Raw genomic sequence first — 21432 nt, 5'->3', positions numbered from 1 at the left:
CCAGTCAACACCCCCTCATAAGATTGCCTGCTGCAGTTGTTAGAGAGATGTCTAGTTTGTAGCCGAGCATGCAGCATAGAGATGACCCGCAAGGGAGCCTTCATCAGCTTCATGCAGACATGCCCTCGCTGTGAGCATTCCTATGAATGGAGCAGTCAGTTACATGTTGGCAAGTATCCGGCCAGCAACCTTCACCTGTCAGTGGCAACAGCTTTCACAGGCTCATCATTTGTTCAAATACAGAAGGTAACCAACTTCATTACTTTGATAGATTTGATAAACCAATTGTGAAACATCATTTAGGTAAACTGACATCTTCTGTTGCTTATTTCTATTTCTTGGATGCATATAATGTCCAGGGAATAACCTAGCCTGGTGGAACCAGCCTGATCGCTGGGTTCACCATTCTATTTCACTTCACATTTTATGATATCTGAAGTGAAATAGAAAGGTGAATGTAGCGATAAGATTGGTTCCACCAGGCTAATCATAACCACCATTGATAATGTAATCAGTGTTCTGTGTATCTGTGTGTGTGTGTGTGTGTGTGTGTGTGTGTGTGTGTGTGTGTGTGTGTGTGTGTGTGTGTGTGTGTGTGTGTGTGTGTGTGTGTGTGTGTGTGTGTGTGTGTGTGTGTGTGTGTGTGTGTGTGTGTTTGAGTTTGTGCGTGACCGACCAGTATCTTTGATGAGGGCAGGCGCTGATCTACGCTGCTATGCCCATCAATGGGGCTCTGGCAAAGACCTCCTCTCCAGCCTCACCTATTGCCTGCTCACCAACGGTTGTCAATGGGGAGAACAGAGTTAGGTAGATTGAGTCGTACCTAGGGCTGTGGCGGTCATGAAATGATTTCAAATCGTTAATTAACATAAACACGTTTAGTATCTCCAAGCCTCCACACACACAGGCATTTGGAACATCTACAATTTAACAAGTCTAATGAATCAATTTAATATATATCATAACAATAAATCCATTATTTATTTTAGGTAGATCTAAAGAAACATTATTTGAATTTGTATTTATTATGGATCCCCATTCGCTGCTGCCTAAGCAGCAGCTACTCTTTCTGGGGTCCAGAAAAATGAAGGCAGTTTATACAATTTCAAAAAACATTCCAATACATTCACAGATTTCACAACACATTGTGTGCCCTCAGGCCCCTACTCCAACACGACCATATACCTGTATCTACAGTACTAAATCCATGTGTATGTATAGTGCGTATGTTATCGTGTATGTGTGTGTGTGTATATGTATATGTATGCATGCATGTGTCTGTGCCAATGTTTGTGTTGCTTCACAGTCCCCTCTGTTCCATAAGGTGTTTTTTAAATCATATTTTACTGATTGCGTCAGTTACTTGATGTGGAATAGAGTTCCATGTAGTCATGGCTCTATGTAGTACTGTGTGCCTCCCATAGTCTGTTCTGGACTTGGGGACTGTGAAGAGACCTCTTGTGGCATGTCTTGTAGGGCATGCATGGGTGTCAGAGCTGTGTGCCAGTAGTTTACCCTGTCTAGGACTGGGGTTCCCCCGTTCCGCTGGCGGAACCCCTCGCCAACAGCCAATGAAATTGCAGGGCGCCAAATACAAATCAACAGAAATCTCATAAATCAAATTTCTCAAACATACAAGTATTAGGCACCATTTTAAAGATAAAATTCCCATTAATCCAGCCACAGTGTCTGATTTAAAAAATGTTTTACATTGGCGTGTTATGGTCAGTAGTTCCAAAACATGTGGTAATTTTGCAGAGAGCCACATCAATTCACAGAAATACTCATTATAATTGTTCATGAAAATGTGTTATGCATGGAACTTTAGATAAACTTATCCTTAATGCAACAGCTGTGTCAGATTACAAAAAAACGTTACGGAAAAAGCATACCATGCAATAATCTGAGTACGGAGCTCAGAGCCCAAACCAGCCAAAATAAATATCCGCCATGTTGCGCATTCAACATTAGTCAGAAATAGCATTATAAATATTCACTTACCGTTGATGATCTTCATCAGAATGCACTCCCAGGAATCCCAGTTCCACAATAAATGTTTGATTTGTTCGATAAAGTTAATAATTTATGTCCATATACCTCCTTTTGTTAGGGCGCTTGGTAAAAAAATCTAAACGCGTGTGCAACTTCCAGCGGAAAGCTCAGACGAAAATTCCAAAAAGTTATATTTCTGGTCGTAGAAACATATCAAACTATGTATAGAATAAATCTTTAGGATGTTTTTTATCATAAATGTTCAATAATGTTCCAACCGGAGAATTCCATTGTCTGTAGAAAAGCAATGGAACAAGAGCTACCTCATGTGAATGCGCATGACTGAGCTCGAGACCTCTGACTCATTCCCCTCTCATTCAGCCCCCTTTCAAAGTAGAAGCATTAAACAACCTTCTAAAGACGGTTGACATCTTGTGGAAGCCTTAGGAAGTGCAACATAACCAATATCCCACTGTATCTTCAATAGGAGCTGAGTTTAAAAACTACAAACCTCAAATTTCCCACTTCCTGTTTGGATTTTTTCTCTGGTTTTTGCCTGCCATATGAGTTCTGTTATACTCACAGACATCATTCAAACAGTTTTAGAAACTTCAGAGTGTTTTCTATCCAATAGTAATAATAATATGCATATATTATTATCTGGGACTGAGTAGGAGGCAGTTTACTCTGGGCACGCTTTTCATCCAAATGTGAAAATGCTGCCCCTAGCCCAAACAGGTTAGACAGACAGCTCGGTGCATTCAACATGTCAATACCTCTCATAAATACAATTTGTGATCAAGACAATCTCTCCTCCACTTTCAGCCAGGAGAGATTGACATGCATATTATTAACCTCTAGTGACACCCCATCCCGTGAACAGGACCGTTGTCATCATCTGACACTAATTAGCATAACGCAACGGACATAAATATTCCCTGAAAATATTCCTATTCATGAAAATCACAAATGAAATATATTGAGACACAGCTTAGCCTTTTGTTAATCACCCTGTCATCTCAGATTTTCAAAATATGCTTTACAGCCAAAGCTAGACAAGCATTTGTGTAAGTTTATCGATATTCTAGCATAGCATTTTGTCCAGCTAGCAGCAGGTAACTTGGTCACGGAAATCAGAAAAGCAATCAAATTAAATCGTTTACCTTTGATGAGCTTCAGAGGTTATCACTCACGAGACTCCCAGTTAGATAGCCAATGTTCCTTTTTTCCAAAAATATAATTTTTATAGGTGAAATAGCTCTGTTTGTTCTTCACGTTTGGCTGAGAAATCGCCCGGATATTGCAGTCATGAAAACGGCGAAAAATATTCCAAATTAAATCCATAATATCGACAGAAACATTGTTGTTTTGGCAAGCTATTCTTTTGCAGAAATGCAAAATTGACTGGCCTGATGAACACAGGATGGCCGGGCAGTGATAGTGGTTCCTCTCCATCGCTCGTTGTGTTGATTTCATCATGTCCATTTGGTGATGTTTTTTCACTGTTGAATCATATTGCAAATGTACATGCATTTGCAATACGTTTCAATGGGCATTTACCATCACAAATTTGGCATGCTCAAAAATCCTATAGTAATGCGAAATTGACTGGCCCGATGAACTCGGGATGGCTGGGCGGTGATTCTGGTTCCTCTCCATCGCTCGTTGGGGTTGAGTTCAGAATGTCACTTTGGTGATGGTACCTCACTGTTTAAACATATTGCAAATGGACAAAAGTCACCAGCAAGTCACCGTCCATCCGTCAATTAGATATCATTCTGACACCAAACTGATACAAACTGACACCACACCCACTTTTCCCAACTCGTTTAGAAGCCAACTATCACATACTTCAGATCTGGCCCAAAATTCAAAACGCCTTCTGATCAAACCATAATAAAAACGTAAAACACGTAGTTACGTTCTAGCTGCAGGTCCAGTTCTGAAATTATGTGTAGGCCTAGCTGAGGCGACCCCGAATCCCAAGTTTCGGCTCGATAGGTCATTTGGTGCCCGTGCAAGACCTTAATTGGTGCTGAAAATCCACTTATTTCCATGACTTGCTACGGGGTCCTTGAATGAGCTGTCGGACAGAAATGTTGGGGTCCATCTATATGGGGCCGAGGCAGTCGCAATTCACCTAGGCTTGCGACTCTGGGACATTTCTAAATGTTGGCATTTTCATGATGTAAAAATGAATTGAAGTTATTGCAAATGTACGAGGCTGTTTCTCGGTCCGAGAACCTTCTAGAGCCACATAACTCACCACGCACTATCGACCTGAGCTCTAGAACAGGTTTCTAAAGTTTCAGAACTCTAGGTCTGACGGTTCTTTAATAGCTCAAAAAAAGTTAACTATTGCAGACAATGTCTGTCTCTACGCCCTCCAATGTGTCCCTCCTTCCAAGCTGTGTGTGTGTGTGATTTAGTTTTTCTTGGAAATTTTATGGGAGACATGACTGATTTACAGTTCATGACAGTTGCCTAATTGCACATATGAAGTTTTGGAAAGATCTGACCTTTTTAACCCTTCGAAACAGCCCCTGTGACACCAATTATAGCACTTCCGGTTGGCACAGGAAGCTAACAGTAAACACATATCCTCATTGGGGTATGCTTTTACAGAATCCTGAGTTTTAAGTCTTTACGTTAAGAACTGACAGATTTACACAGGGTTGAATGCACTATTTCTATCAAACTGCAGGTTGGGTATGGAAAAACACTTTTAGCTTCAGGAAGCTTAGAATCGACACAGGTAGACCTCATAGTGGCCTGATGGACTGTCATCGAAGACAGGTTCATAAGGCATTCATAACCGACATAGGCTTAAGGTTGACTTTAGAGGAACAGGCAATGTATTCCTATGGGGAGAGAAGTCATTGTAATCTGTGAGATCAAAAAACCCTGATTAACTGTTATGGGTTAATGCAACAAGGTCAAGGTAAGGCTTGCACAGATCGGGAGGACCTCAGGAAAGTACCTGAGGTCGAATTCTGCTTCTCACCCTAACGGTTCTCTCATTGTCACCCAAAAGCAAATGACATTTAGGGCCAGGCTTCATTTTTGGGCCTTCTTTTTTTCCAAGGTTGCTGCACTCAGAGCGAGCTACGGTCAAGCGGGGCATCTCGTTGAACTCGGCACGGCCTTGAGAATATGGAAATGCCATTGTAGGCTCTGTGTGTCTTTGAGCACCGCACTTTGTCACTCCATCCTTGCTGTGTGTGTGTGTGTGTGTGTGTGTGTGTGTTAGAGCGCTTTTCTTTGACATCTGTTGGGGAAAATGACTGATTTACAGTTCATGAGGTTTGCTTAATCACACATATGAAGTTTAAAAAAAATCTGACCTTTTTAACCCTTCGAAACAGCACCTATGACACCATTTTAAGGCACTTCCGGTTGGCACAGGAAGCTATAAGTAAACACATGTCTTGATTTAGGTAGGCTCTTACAGAATCCTGAGTTTTAAGTCTTTATGTTAAGAATTGACTGATCTACACAGGGTTGAATGGAGTGATGTTCATAATTGCAGGTTATGTATATCAAAACACTTTTAGGGTGAATTTAATCACTTCCCGTTGCTCCAGGAAGCTTAGAATCAACACAGGTAGACCTCATAGTGGCCTGATGGATTGTCATCGAAGACAGGTTCATAAGGCATTCATAACGCACATAGGCTTCAGGTTGAATTTAGGGTTGCAGGCAATGTATTCCTATGGGGAGAGAAGTCAATGCAAACTGTTTGATGTAAACACCTTCTATTAACTGTTAAGGGTTAATGCCACACGGTCAAGGTTAGGCTTGCACGGATCGGGATGACCTCAGGAATGTTCCTGCGGTCAAATTGTGTTTCTCACCCTAAAGGTTCTCCCACTGTTACCCAAAAGCAAATGAAAATTAGGGCCAGGCTTCATTATTGGCCTACTTTTTCTCATGGTCGCTGCGCTTAGACCGAGCGAGCTATGGTCAAGCGGGGCATCTCGTTGAACTCGGCACAGCCTAGAGATTATGGTAATTCCATTGCAGGCTCTGAGTGTCTTTAAGCACCGCACTTTGTCACTCCATCCTTGCTGTGTGTGTGTGTGTGTGTGTGTGTGTGTGTGTGTGTGTGTGTGTGTGTGTGTGTGTGTGTGTGTGTGTGTGTGTGTGTGTGTGTGTGTGAGTGTGAGAGAGAGAGAGAGCTTTTCTTTGACATCTGTTGGGAGAAATGACTGACTTACAGTTCATGAGGGTTGCCTAATCACACTCATTAAGTTTTTAAAAGATCTGACCTTTTGAACCCTTTGAAACAGCCCCTATGACACCATTTAAGGCACTTCCGGTTTACACAGGATGCTGAAAGTGAACACATATCCTCCTTGGGGTAGGCAATTCTAGAATTTTTACGTTAAGAACTGACTTATTTACGGAACTGACTTATTTAGTGAGTGTGTGTTATTTCAGAAAATCACAGAAAATCACAGAAATCTCGCAGAGCACCGAAGCACACTTTAAAAAGATTCATATGAACACGCTGCAACTGGATCTGTAACTGTTAAAAAAAATGTCAAACTATTTTTGAATATCACCAATTTGACTTTGTACGAATTCTCTTAAATGACGATAGATAAATGGCTCGTTCTTTTTTTACTGACACCGTAGGTTCCTTTACTTTGATGTGAAGCGAAGAATTATTGCTCTATTTTCATTTTGGACCTTTAATCCCAGAAAAATGGCCATAACTCAAAAACCGTTGAGGCCTAGATGCCATCTTGTTCGGGGCAACTGCCCATTATGCCAAACCTATGCTCACCAAGTTTCGTCTTCTAAGTCTTTTAGGAGATAAGGCTACGTCGTGATTCGTGATATTTTGTACATTTGCAATATGATTCCATTCGCCCTCTTGTGGGATTTACCGGGACAGCGGAAAAATGACCAAAATTTGAATATTTTAGAAAACAGAAACCGAAAGTCCGAGAGAGTTCGTTTGATGACTTCCTGGAAGATCCGGCCCTGCCACACTGCCCGACGCCGTCTGCGACTTTTACAAACGTTTTCGGACGTCTAGTAAGGGACCGTACATTTGCAATATGGACTTTCTCACTAACCATATGGCAAACGTCAAAATGTTCCCTTAAGGTAGATAATGATTTGTCTGCTGGGCTATGTTCTCAAATAATCGTAAGGTATGCTTCGCCGTAAAGCTTTATTTAAATCTGACACCGTGGTTGGATTCACAAGAAGTTAATCTTTAAACCTATGTAAAATATGTTTTGTTTTCTGAATTTTTATAATAAGTATTTCTGTATTTGAATTTGGCGATCTGCAATCTCACTGGATGTTGGCCAGGTGGGACGCTAGCAACCCACATATCCTAGAGAGGTTTTTAAAAAGTACAATTCTTGTCTTTCATAATTTGGTCAGATATACTTGTTGTGTAGTGTCAGCATTTGTTGCTGGATGTGTAGTGTCAGCGTTTGCTGCTGGCATGTCATCCCTAAGTTTGCTTATCTTGCCAATGAAAAAGCCATTAAAGTAGTTTGCAATATCAGTGGGCTTTGTGATGAATGAGCCATCTGAATCAATAAATGAAGGAAATTAGTTGGCTTTTTTCCCCCAAAATTTCATTTAAGGTCCCCCAAAGCTTTTTACTAGCATTCTTTATATAATTTATCCTTGTTTCATAGTGTAGCCTTTTACTTTTTTTTTTAGTTTAGTCACATGATTTCTTAATTTGCAGTGTTTGCCAATCGGTTGGGCTGCCAGACATAATTGCCATACCTTTTGCCTCATCCCTCTCAACCATACCATTTTTTCAATTCCTCATCAATCCAAGGGGATTTTACAGTTTTTACAGTCATTTTCTTAATGGGTGCATGCTTATTAGTAACTGGAATAAATAGTTTCATAAATGTGTCAAATGCAGAGTCTGGTTGCTCCTCATTACACACCACAGAACAGCAAATATTCTTAACATCAACATATGAATCACCACAAAACTTGTATGACCTCTTATACACTACATTAAGCCCAGCCTTTGAAACTATGGTTTTCCTAGATATGGATATTATATTGTGATCACTACATCCTATGGATTTGGATACTGCTTTAAAGCAAATATCTGCAGCATTAGCAAAAATGGGATCAATGCATGTTGATGATTTAATTCCTGTGCTGTTTGAAACTACCCTGGTAGGTTGACTGACAACCTGATCCAGGTTGCAGGCACTGGTTACAGTTTGAAGTACATTTTCTTCTTTATGATACAGTTGAAGTCGGACGTTTACATGCACTTAGGTTGGAGTCATTAAAACTAGTTTTTCAACCACTCCACACATTTCTTATTAACAAACTATAGTTTTGAAAAGTCGGTTAGAACATTTATTTTGTGCATGAGTCATTTTTCCAACAATTGTTTACAGACTTTTCACTTATAATTCACTCTCACAATTCCAGTGGGTCTGAAGATTACATACACTAACTTGACTGTGCCTTTAAACAGCTTGGAAAATTTCAGAAAATGATGTCATGGCTTTAGAAGCTTCTTATAGGCTAATTAACATCATTTGAGTCAATTGGAGGTGTACCTGTGGATATATTTCAGGGCATAACTTCAAATTCAGTGCCTCTTTGCTTGACATCATGGCAAAATCAAAAGAAATCAGATCTCAGAATTCACAAGACTGGTTCATCCTTCGGAGCAATTTCCAAATGCCTGAAGGTACCACGTTCATCTGTACAAACAATAGTACGCAAGTATTAAAACCTGTTAGGGAGAGGGGGCAGCATTTTCACTTTGGATGAATTGCGTGCCCATAGTGAACTGCATCCTACTCTGTCCCAGATGCTAATATATGCAGTTTATTATTACTATTGGATAGAAAACACTCTGTTTCTAAAACCGTTTGAATTATGTCTGTGAGTATAACAGAACTCATAGGGCAGGCAAACTGTCACGTTCTGACCATAGTTCTTGTGTGTTTTCCTTGTTTTAGTGTTGGTCAGGACGTGAGCTGGGTGGGCATTCTGTGTTGTGTGTCTGGTTTTTCTATGTTTGGCCTGATATGGTTCTCAATCAGAGGCAGATGTTAGTCATTGTTTCTGATTGGGAACCATATTTAGGTAGCCTGTTTTGTGTTGGGATTTGTGGGTGGTTATTTCTGTGTTTGTTTCACCACACAGGACTGTTTTCAGTTTTTCACATTTATTGTTTTGTATATTTGTAGTGTTTTCTTGGTATTCGTCTTTATTAAATATGTTTAACCCTAACCACGCTGCGTTTTGGTCCGCCTCTCCTTCCCAGGAAGAAAGCCGTTACACAAACTTCCAAACAGGAAGTGGAAATTCTAGGGCTGGTTGAATTTCAAGTCATCGCCTATCCACATCCAAACAAGATATGGATATGTTCGCACTTCCCACGCCTTCCACTAGATGTCAACAGTCAGTAGAACGTGGAATGATGCCTCTAGTGTGATGTATGACCAGATGGGAGGGGAATGAGTCAGTGGACTGTCAGAATGCCATTTCCTGGTTGCGCAAATTACTGTTGATATCGCCTGTGTTCCATGACTCTATAGACAAAAACGAATGCTCCGGGTGGAACGTGTTGGGGATTAATCAGAATTAGTTGGGTAACATAGATAAGATGTTTTATTTTCATGATATGAGTTATTTCTCATAAGAATGTATTTTGTTGTACTATAATGGTGGCCATTGGCAGTTATCTGTTCTCTGTCAGGACTAAGTTGCTTGGGCCGCAGAGAGGGGAGAGGTCAAGGTGTCATCATGTGTAAACATTTATATTTTAAACCATGTGAAGAGATGATTAATGGGAAACCAATTATCTTTGGCTCCACTGTGTCTGTGTGCCAGTCACTCCCTACTTTTCCCATCGGGGAGAGGAGGATGGCAGTGTCTGGAACCATTCTATGTTCCCTCTCTTGTTGCCCCTATCTTGACCTATAGCCTCACTCTCCTCTCCGTGAGCTTGTCCAGGATTGGTTGTATTTAGAATTGGTTGTATCTAAATGACAATTTGATATATATCATAGGGTGGGGGTAATGTCTTGGTACCATTTTGTACCAAGGATGAGATAAGAGCTTTGTTTAGGAGACCAAACTGAACGATCATTTATAGCCAACTCTGTCTGGCTAGGGGATATTCCTCTCTGAAGTAAAGTCTTTCTTTGTGTAAGTTCCTAAGACCTGTGGTTTGTCATGTCGTCTAGGGGGGGGGGGGGTGGATCTTTGCTATAAAGGATCCCATTTGCCATTCTGTTGACCACTCAACTTTTCATTAGAGTTACTGAACTGTTGAAAGTCAAAATGCTATTGCAAAAGTTTAATTATTATTAAAGGTGAAGATTAAGCATAACTCTGACTGGTGTGTGATTTGCTCTCTCATCATTTGGTAATTAAGGAAATTTACACGACAAAGGTTATTGGATATATATGAAAAGAACATCCTGAAGATTGATTCTCTACTTAGTTTGACCAGTTTATTTGACCTGGAATATAACTTTTTGAAGTTTTCGTCCGAGTTCGCCTTGACCAGCGCCAGCTTTTGGACATGTGAGCTAAACTTGCTAGCAAAAGCAGCTAATTGGACACTAGTAATGGACATTATGGAACAAAACAACGATTTATTGTGGAACTAGGACTCCTTGTACTGCATTCTGATGAAAGATCATCAAAGGTAAGGGAATATTTATGATGTAATTTCGTATTTTGTATTTCTGTTAAATCTGACACAGCGGTTGCCTTAAGAACCAGTGTATCTTTAATTATATGTAAAACATGTATCTTTCGTCAACATTTATGATGAGTATTTCTGTATTTCTGTTATTAACTGGCGTAGCATTCTGTAATTACTCCGGATATTTTGGAGGCATTTCTGAACATGGCGTCAATGTAAACTGAGATTTGTGGATATAAATACATACATGTATTGTGTAACATGATGTCATGATGTCATGAGTGTCATCGGTTGAAGATTATCAAAGGTTAGTGATTAATTTTATCTCTAATTCTGCTTTTGTGACTCTTTGGCTGGGAAAAATGGCTGTGTTTTTTTGGATTTGGTGGTGATCTAAGATAAATATATGTTGTGTTTTCGCTGTAAAACATTTTAAAAATCGGACACGATGGGTAGACTAACCGGATGTTTATCTTTCATTTGCTGTATTGGACTTGTCAATGTGTGAAAGTAAAATATTTCAAAAAAAAAAGTGGAATATCCCGCGCTGCCTTTTCAGTGGAATGTTGGAGGGTGGCGCTAGCGGAACCCCTAGCCATAAGAAGTTTTTAACACCATGGGACCACGCAGCTGTCATACCGCTCAGGAAGGAGACTCGTTCTGTCTCCTAGAGATGAACGTACTTTGGTGTGAAACAAAAATAGAATTGTTTGGCCATAATGACGATTGTTATGTTTGGAGGAAACAGGGGGAGGCTTGCAAGCCAAAGAACACTATCCCATCCGTGAAGCACAGGGGTGGCAGCATGATGATGTGTATCATTTGGCAATACACTCAATTAGTATTTGGTAGCATGTAAACTTCTGACCCACTGGGAATGTGATGAAAGAAATAAAAGCTGAAATAAATCACTCTACTATTATTCTGACATTTCTCATTCTTAAAATAAAGTGGTGATCCTAACTGACCTAAAACAGGGGATCTTTACTAGAATTAAATGTAAGGAATTGTGATAAACTGAGATTAAATGAATTTACAGTGGGGCAAAAAAAGTATTTAGTCAGGGACCAATTGTGCAAGTTCTCCCACTTAAAAAGATGAGGCCTGTAATTTTCATCATAGGTACACTTCAACTATGACAGACAAAATTACAACAAAAAAATCCAGAAAATCACATTGTAGGATTTTTTTATGAATTTATTTGCAAATTAAGGTGGAAAATAACAAAAGTTTATCTCAATATTTTGTTATATACCCTTTGTTGGCAATGACAGAGGTCAAACATTTTCTGTAAGTCTTCACAAGGTTTTCACACACTGTTGCTGGTATTTTGGCCCATTCCTCCATGCAGATCTCCTCTAGAGCAGTGATGTTTTGGGACTGTTGCTGGGCAACACGGACTTTCAACTCCCTCCAAAGATGTTCTATGGGGTTGAGATCTGGAGACTGGCTAGGCTACTCCAGGATCTTGAAATGCTTCTTACGAAGCCACTCCTTCGTTGCCCGGGCGGTGTGTTTGGGATCATTGTCATGCTGAAAGACCCAGCCACGTTTCTTCAATGCCCTTGCTGATAGGAGGTTTTCAGTCAATCTCACAATACATGGCCCCATTCTTTCCTTTACACGGATCAGTCGTCCTGGCCCCTTTGCAGAAAAACAGCCCCAAAGCACGATGTTTCCACCCCATGCTTCACAGTAGGTATGGTGTTCTTTGGATGCAACTCAGCATTCTTTGTCCTCCAACCACGACGAGTTGAGGTTTTACCAAAAAGTTATATTTTGGTTTGATCTGACCATATGACATTCTCCCAATCTTCTTCTGGATCATCCGAATGCTCTCTAGCAAACTTCAGACGGGCCTGGACATGTACTGGCTTAAGCAGGGGGACACGTCTGGCACTGCAGGATTTGAATCCCTGGCTGCGTAGTGTGTTACAGATGGTAGGCTTGGTTACTTTGGTCCCAGCTCTCTGCAGGTCATTCACTAGGTCCCCCTGTGTGGTTCTGGGATTTTTGCTCACCGTTCTTGTGATCATTTTGACCCCACGGGGTGAGATCTTGCGTGGAGCCCCAGATCGAGGGAGATTATCAGTGGTCTTGTATGTCTTCCATTTCCTAATAATTGTTCCCACAGTTGATTTCTTCAAACCAAGCTGCTTACCTATTGCAGATTCAGTCTTCCCAGCCTGGTGCAGGTCTACAATTTTGTTTCTGGTGTCCTTTGACAGCTCTTTGGTCTTGGCCATAGTGGAGTTTGGAGTGTGACTGTTTGAGGTTGTGGACAGGTGTCTTTTATACTGATAACAAGTTCAAACATGTGCCATTAATACAGGTAACGAGTGGAGGACAGAGGAGCCTCTTAAAGAAGTTGTTACAGGTCTGTGAGAGCCAGAAATCTTGCTTGTTTCTCGGTGACCAAATACTTATTTTCCACCATAATTTGCAAATAAATTCATAAAAAATTATACAATGTGATTTTCTGGATTTTTTTTCTCATTTTGTCTGTCATAGTTGAAGTCTACCTATGATGAAAATTACAGGCCACTCTCATCTTTTTAAGTGGGAGAACTTGCACAATTGGTGGCTGACTAAATACTTTTTTTGCCCCACTGTAGCTAAGGTGTATGTAAACTTCCGATTTCAACTGTATGAAGAAAATGTTTTTCAGATTAACAGAATATGAGTTTTCCTATTACTGTATGTTTTCTGGCTATGTGGCATGCCGTGGGTTGTAGGCTTGTCCATTTTAGCAGACAATATGTGTTATTATTTTATATTATATCATTTTATAATAAGAAGAATAGAATTGCACTTAACTAAATAAAATGGAAAGGATATTTTTGGACATTCCTAAAAGTGATAATTTGAAACAGGTTGTATAGGCTACGCTAGATTTAGAGTTATTTGATACAAACCTTATTGTCTTAGAAGTCAAAACATATATGGGCTGCATGATGCGACTATAGGCTATTGAAGCTTTGAGAAAATCGCAAAAAAAGCTTGCACTCTGTTCCTTGGCTCAGGCTGCGCACACTGTTTTCACATCAAGTGATCATATTATCAACCATCAAACTATTCTCAATATAATATTGTTTTTACTAATATGTTAAATTATTTTTGATTTAGAGTGGCCCATTATCAAATGGGCAAAAACAGGAGCAGGGGAAAAAAATATGTCTTCCGCCTATGCACTCGAATAGCGAATAGAAGTATCTTTCTCGCCTGTTGGGGTAGGCTACTCCGTGCATTATTTCACTCCATGCATCAACCACTGTTTGAGGAGTATGCAGCCTCTCACTGTGAGGCAGGTGATATTCCGCCCAAACTATGTATGCCATGGGCTCCCCAACCCTATTCCTGCAGCTACCAAGTGCTTAATTTGGGAAACCAAGTGAAATCTGTTCGGGAATATTGAAAGTAAAAAAAAAATCACAACTATATTTCATTAAACTGTTGACAGCTCTTCTCTCTGCGTGCTTGAGAAAGTAATGAAGTAGAGAGGGGAGGAGATGGAAACGCATGGTGGTGATATATTCTGTACCTAAAGGTAACCTAATGTCACCCTATTAATTATGTAATTATAAACATTCCCTACAACTAGGCTATTCATTATCAGATATGTGTCAGATGTGTGTCAGATATCACCTATTATATCTGCCACTGGTAATAGAACAGTGACTATGTCTGTGTTCACAGATACCTGTATGGAGCCAACACTTGGGTGACTTGCAAGATGTTGTGATGGAGTACAGACTAACAGACTGGATTGATGCTGATGCCTCTAACTGGAGAGAGATCTTGCACTTAGCAATCCAATTATATAACACATGTATTATTTGTTATTGTCTTTGGTTATTATTGAATCGAGTGGTACTATCAATGGGGAAGGGGGGGGGGGGTATATGAGTGACATTTGGGGTCACTGAAGGCCAGCATCCTGGAGTCACCTCTTCACTCTTGACGTTAAGACTGGTGTTTTGTGGGTACTATTTAATGAAGCTGCCAGTTGAGGAGTTGTGAGGCGTCTGTTTCTCAAACTAGACACTATGGTACTTGTCCTCTTGCTCAGTTGTGTACCGGGGCCTCCCACTCTTTCAATTCTGGTTAGAGCTAGTTTGCGCTGTTCTGTGAAGGGAATAGGACACAGCGTTGTATGAGATCTTCAGTTACTTGGCAATTTCACGCATGGAATCACCTTCATTTCTCAGAACAACAATAGACTCACGAGTTTCAGAATAAAGTTATTTGTTTCTGGCCATTTTGAGCATGTAATCGATCCCACAAATGCTGATGCTCCTGATACTCAACTAGTTTAAAGAAGGCCCATTTTATTGCTTCTTTAAATCAGGACAACAGTTTTCAGCTGTGCTAACATAATTGCAAAAGGGTTTTGTAATGTTCAATTAGCGTTTTAAAATTATAAATTTGGAGTGATCTTTGCTGAAAAAACGAAGTTAACCTGCTTAAATGACTACCGCCCCGTAGCACTCACGTTAGTAGCCATGAAGTGCTTTGAAAGGCTGGTCATGGCTCACATCAAAACCATATTCCAGAAAACCCTAGACCCACTCCAATTCGCATACTGCCCCAACAGATCCACAGATGACGCAATCTCAATTGCACTCCAGACTGCCCTTTCCCACCTGGACAAAAGGAACACCTATGTGAGAATGCTATTAATTTCCTACTGCCCAGCAGTCAACAGCATAGTGCCCAAGACGCTAAGGACCCTGGGACTAAACACCCCCCTCTGCAACTGGATCCTGGACTTCCTGACGGGCTTCCCCCAGGTGGTAAGGGTAGGCAACAACACATCCACCACGCTGATCCTCAAGACGGGGGCCCAGTGAGGTGTCAGGACAACAACCTCTCTCTAAACATGATCAAGACAAAGGAGCTGATCGTGAAATACAGGGAAAGGAGGGCCGAACACACCCCCATTCACATCGAGGGGGCTGTAGTGGAGCGGGTCGAGAGTTTCAAGTTCCATGGTGTCCACATCACCAACAAACTATCATGGTCCAAACACACCAAGACAGTTGTGAAGAGGGCACGACAACACCTTTCCCCCTCAGGAGACTGAAAAGATTTGGCATGGGGCCCCAGATCCTCAAAGTTCAACAGCTGCACCATCGAGAGCATCCTGGACGATTGCATCACTGACCGGTATGGCAACTGCTCGGCATCCGACCGTAAGGCCCTACAGAGATTAATGCGTATGGCCCAGTACATCACTGAGGCCAATCGGCCTGCCATTCAGGAACTATACTAGGGGATTTTTACACTGCTACTCGCTGTGTATTATCTATGCATAGTCACTTTACCCCTACCTACATGTACAAATTACCTCGATTATCCTGTGTCAGTAACCCCTTGGATATATCCTCGTTATTGTTATTTTATTGTTTTACTCTTTGTTTATTTAGTAAATATTTTCTTAACTATATTTCTTGAACTGCATTGCTGGTTAAGTGCTTGTAAATAAGCATAAATAAGCTGTTGTATTCGGTACATGTGACAAATAAAATTTGATTTGACATTGATTTGACATTGGCGTCATCTGAAATATTAAGAGTGATTATTTTGGATCATAATCCTTCTTTTGAATTGAATTCCTTTACTTGCCTCCATGAACACTTCACTAATATTTAGCCTTACAAAAGGTGTGAATACCAGAAATAGAGATCAACAATAGGCCTAGTTCATGCAACACTGCACATTCCCAAAACATATCAAGTGATTATTTTACAATGCAGTGTTATACTCCATACATCTTTCCACACAGCCAGTCTCAGACATCTAGGATACATTTTCCATTTGTTGGCAGATAGTGGGTCTGGCTAGCAGGGTGGCGGGGGTTGGGTCAATGGGGTGTGACTCTTTCTCAGCTCACCTGATATCCAATAAGTCTAGTGGATAGCACACATACACCAAACACACACACATGTAACCACACACACACATAAATGCAAACACACGTGCACACACTTTCAAACACACACACACACACATACACACAACCCCCCCCCCACACACACAGCTCCCTCATCATGTGTCATTGAGTGTCACTCTCAGCATCTCAAGGTTCCCAAAGGTCACAGATGACAATGTGTTAATGTCCCAGCTGTGTGTGTCTATCACAGAGAGGCCTGGCTCTGGGCAGGTAGCTTAGCGGTTAAGAGCGTTGGGCCAGTAACTGAAAAGTTGCTGGTTCAAGATCCGAGCCAACTCTGTGAAAAATCTGTCGATGTACCCTTGATCAAGGCACTCAACCTTAACTGCTCATGTAAGAAGCTCTGGATAAGAGTGTCTGCTAAGTGCGTAAAATGCTATTAAAATGCTCTGCCGGCTCTGCCTGACCACACACACTGGGACGAGCTACAGTACATGCTTCTCATGACACCATCTCTCTCTCTACGTCAGCTGTTGGCTTTTCTCTTTTCCAATCCAGAGGAAAGCATATTTCAAATATATCAGCAGACCATTGGGACAAATGCGTCACATTATCAGATGGATGTGGGTTTTGTGATGTTGATGCCTCATTTCTGTTTCACTAAACACTTCAAAATACATTTACTTTTATTTTGGAATTCATTGCTGTTGACGATCACATACCAATAATAGTTGTTTTCTCATGCACTCATCCCTATGTTTGTTACTGTTTTGATTTACATTCTCCTGCTTGCTGTTCTCACTGAAACCTAAAGGTGGCACTCTTGCCTTTCAGCGTTTATCTGGTCCACATTACTCCATAATACATCTAGGCCAGTATCATTCATGGGTTAAAAATGTTGTACGATTTGTTTTAAAGTTGTTCAGGATGTAAATTTGTAAGAAAAGTTTAAATATATGATACCAACATGTAATAAATGTACATCTCGGATGGCACTGCCAAATCCTTTGAGACAATGACACAGTGTTGATGTAGTATAAAACAACCCCTTATAGAAAGAATGTATCCTTATTGATTCATGTTTTTGTTATTATAGCAATTGTACATCCCTATGTTGTGGGTGCTGAGTCATGCTAGAAAATTATCATGACATTTTTACCCATTCAACCACCAGCATATTAACATCCTTCACTACGTTGTTCAGAGTGGTGATGTACCACACACACTCAGGCAGCAGAAAGGAGAGGCTTCTCCCAGCATCTCAGGTCAACACACAGTAGGGGGCAAACAAGACCCTTGAATAAACCACTACATATCAGCTGAATGGGATAGCGTATACTGTATGTGTGTGTGGAAGGTGGAGAGAGACACTCCCCTCCATATTTATTTGGACAGTGAAGCGAAAACGACTGTACAGAATGTTACCATTTATTTATGGGTATTCTCATACATTTCTGTATCTCGCTCCCCCATTGGAAGGTGTCATAAGTATTTGGACAAATTCACTTACAGTGTATTACATTTAGTCAAAAGTCTACTATTTGGTCCCATATTCCTACAACGCTATGTTTACATCAAGCTTGTGACTCTACAAACTTGTTGGATGCATTTGTAGTTTGTTTTGGTTGTGTTTCAGATTATGCTTGTGTCCAATATAAATGAATGGTAAATCATTCATTATGTTATTTTGGAAACCCTTACCCTAACCCTAGCCATAACCTTAACCCTTACCCTTACTCTAAACCAAACCCTAACTGTAACCTTAGCAAGCAGTTGCGTATCAACCGATAGTTAACATGCTCTGCAGATAGTATGACCATTTGATCTAGCCAAATAAAGTGTGACCATGATTTTATTGTAAATAAGATTAGAATATGTTTCTGACCACTTCTTTCTATATTAATGTCGATGCTAGCATGATTACGAATAATCAGAAATGAAACGTGAATAATGTTGAGTGAGAAAGTTCGATTCACAAAGATCATTCCCTCAAAACATGCTAACCATCACCAATAAAAAAAAAGGTTAGTATTTTGGGGGGGTATGATATTTATGCCTCTAACTTTCTCACTCATTATTATACGATTCATTCATGATTATCCGTAATCATGCTAGCATCCACATCAATGTAGACGTGTTCAGAAACATATTCTTAATTACAATAAAAGTGACTCAAAAATGACACAATACACTATTTACTATTCATTTATATTGGGCACAACATAATCTGAAACACACAAGTTTGTAGAGCCACAAGCTTGATGTAGCCATTGTGTGCTAGGAATATAGGACCAAATACTAAACTTTTGACTAAATGTAATATACTATAAGCAAATTTGTCAAATTACTTATGACACCTTCAAAATGGGGTAATAAGATACATAAAGTGCTTTCATTTCTAAACAGTAAAATAGATATGTATGAAAACACCTTCAAATAAAAGGTGACATTCTACTGTTGACATAAATAAAACATTTGATCTCAAAATGCTGGAGTATAGAATTAATTAATTAATTAAATTAAAAGCTTTCCAAATAAAGCTTTTTTTCCAAATAATGCTGTCCAAATAAATATGTATTGGAGCTTACATGCGCACATAGAGTGTGAGAGCGAGTAGAGAGAGTAAATAAGGGGTAAGAAAGTAGAAAGAGAATGGCGAGAGAAGAGAAATTTGATAGAGAATAGAGAGAGGGAGGATTAATGAGAAACTGTGCAATGTATGTAATGTGAGTTGGTGTGTATGACAGAGAGAGAGATATATATTTATTTATAGAGAGAGAGAGAGAGAGAGAGAGAGAGAGAGAGAGAGAGAGAGAGAGAAAAAAAAGGGAGGAATGAAAGAGCGAGGAAAGAGCGAGAGAGTCTAAGTCTGATACATCTTTCTAACCAATACATTTTGACACCAACATTAGTATGCCGCCAACTTTTTTGCATACTTTTCTTTATATTTTAAAGGTATTGCACGCAACAAAGCCTGTACATTTATTTTCTAGTCTTAATTACTGTAATATGTTTAGAAGTCCGGCCAACCCCTCAATATAAATGTTCCCTGTCATCTTACGGGCTTTGGCACACATGAAATCATGAACATTCGATTGTTCTTCTCCATTAAACTTGTCATTATGAAAAAGTATTAACAAAATTTCACACAAACAAACTTCAAAATGTGTTTAGGTTATGTAAATCTAGGAAGCACGGCAACATAAAAAAACTAACTGGACAATGTTTTGGTTTGGTTGCTAGCTAGCTTGTTAGCTAACTTAGATATTTAACTGGCTAGCCAGCTCATATAATTACCAGAACATACACTACAAATCCAAAAGTATGTGCACACTTGCTCGTTGAAAATCTCATTCCAAAATCATTGACATTAGTATGGAGTTAGTCCCCCATTTGCTGCTATAACAGCCTACACACTTCTGGAAAGGCTTTCCACTAGACTTGCTTCCATTCAGTCGCAAAAGCATCAAGTGAGGTTGGGTAGTGATGTTGGGCGATTACGCCTGGCTCGCAGTCGGCGTTCCAATTCATCCCAAATGTGTTCGATGAGGGGGCCAGTCAAGTTATTCCACAACAATCTCAACAAATAATTTCTGTATGGACCTGTGTGCACAGAGCATTTTAACTAACTATGTCATGCTGAAACAGGAAAGGGCCTTCCCCAAACTGTTGACACAAAGTTGGAAACAGAATCATCTAGAATGTCATTGTATGCTGTATGTCACGCCCTGGCCATAGAGAGGCTTTTATTCTCTATTTGATTAAGCCAGGGTGTGACTAGGGTGGACATTCTAGTTTCTTTATTTCTATGTTTTCTGTTTCTATGTTTTGGCCGGGTATGGTTCTCAATCAGGGACAGCTATCTATCGTTGTCTCTGATTGGGAATCATACTTAGGCAGTGTAGAGAAATGCTATTTCTTATGCAGGTGACCAAACTATTGTTGATAAAGGGCTACAACTCAGAGTAGAGCCTGTGGGGTCCCCTACAGGATAGCTCCCGCATTACACTAATGGCCAAAACCAGCGCACACACACATGATCTCCGTTGTAGCTGAACGTTGAATGCCCGAAGAGGATTCTACGATGACGGACAGACAACTGAGCCAATGGCGGAAGACTACAGACTACACCCCAGCTGAACCAATCCAAAGATCCGATCTTCCAGAATCAACCTACTTTCTGTTCTATATATAAGTGGTGTACTGATTGTATCGGCCTCTTCTTCGTCTGCGTTTCCGTACGAACCAGCGGGAGAGCCGTAATTACGCTGTTCTAGATATCTTCACTCTGAATAAACTGTAGCTTGTCATACAATTTACCACCTTGTCTGAATCGATCCTTGACCGACTCGCCCGTCTACATATCCAATTTCTAACAGAAATGGTAGCAGAGGATGGTTTACTAACGATCCAGTCGAAGTGAGTTGATTTGGGTGTGGGGGAGGCGAGTTGGTGAAAGGACGATTCATTAAATAAATAAAAAAGACGGGTGAAGACTTTCGGGGGAGGGCAACAATTCTGCTCAACTCGGAAAACTGATTACAAGGTGCACCATAAAAAATAAGGTAAGCAAAAGCCTGTTAAATCAAACTTTGCATATTGTCGTATAGTCTGTCCAAATTTTGATCAGTTTTTCCGAGTAAGTATGAATTCTTGTGTAAATTTATAATTTGCTGACGAGTCGAAATAACAGTGTATGTGAACATATGTAGTAACGAACCGGCGACGGCCGGTGTGATTTAAATCATTGATGAGATATCAGTAAGGGGATAGCTAATTACTATTCATTAACTCTGGCGCCGAGGGGACAAATTGTAATTTTGGGACCCGTGACCCGGTCAGCACAGTCTGCTAGCTTTCAATGATGAGTGATCAC

This window comes from Oncorhynchus kisutch, linkage group LG10 (genome assembly GCF_002021735.2).
Source record: "Oncorhynchus kisutch isolate 150728-3 linkage group LG10, Okis_V2, whole genome shotgun sequence".
Taxonomy (NCBI): domain Eukaryota; kingdom Metazoa; phylum Chordata; class Actinopteri; order Salmoniformes; family Salmonidae; genus Oncorhynchus; species Oncorhynchus kisutch.
Note: the sequence above shows the minus strand (reverse complement) of the source record.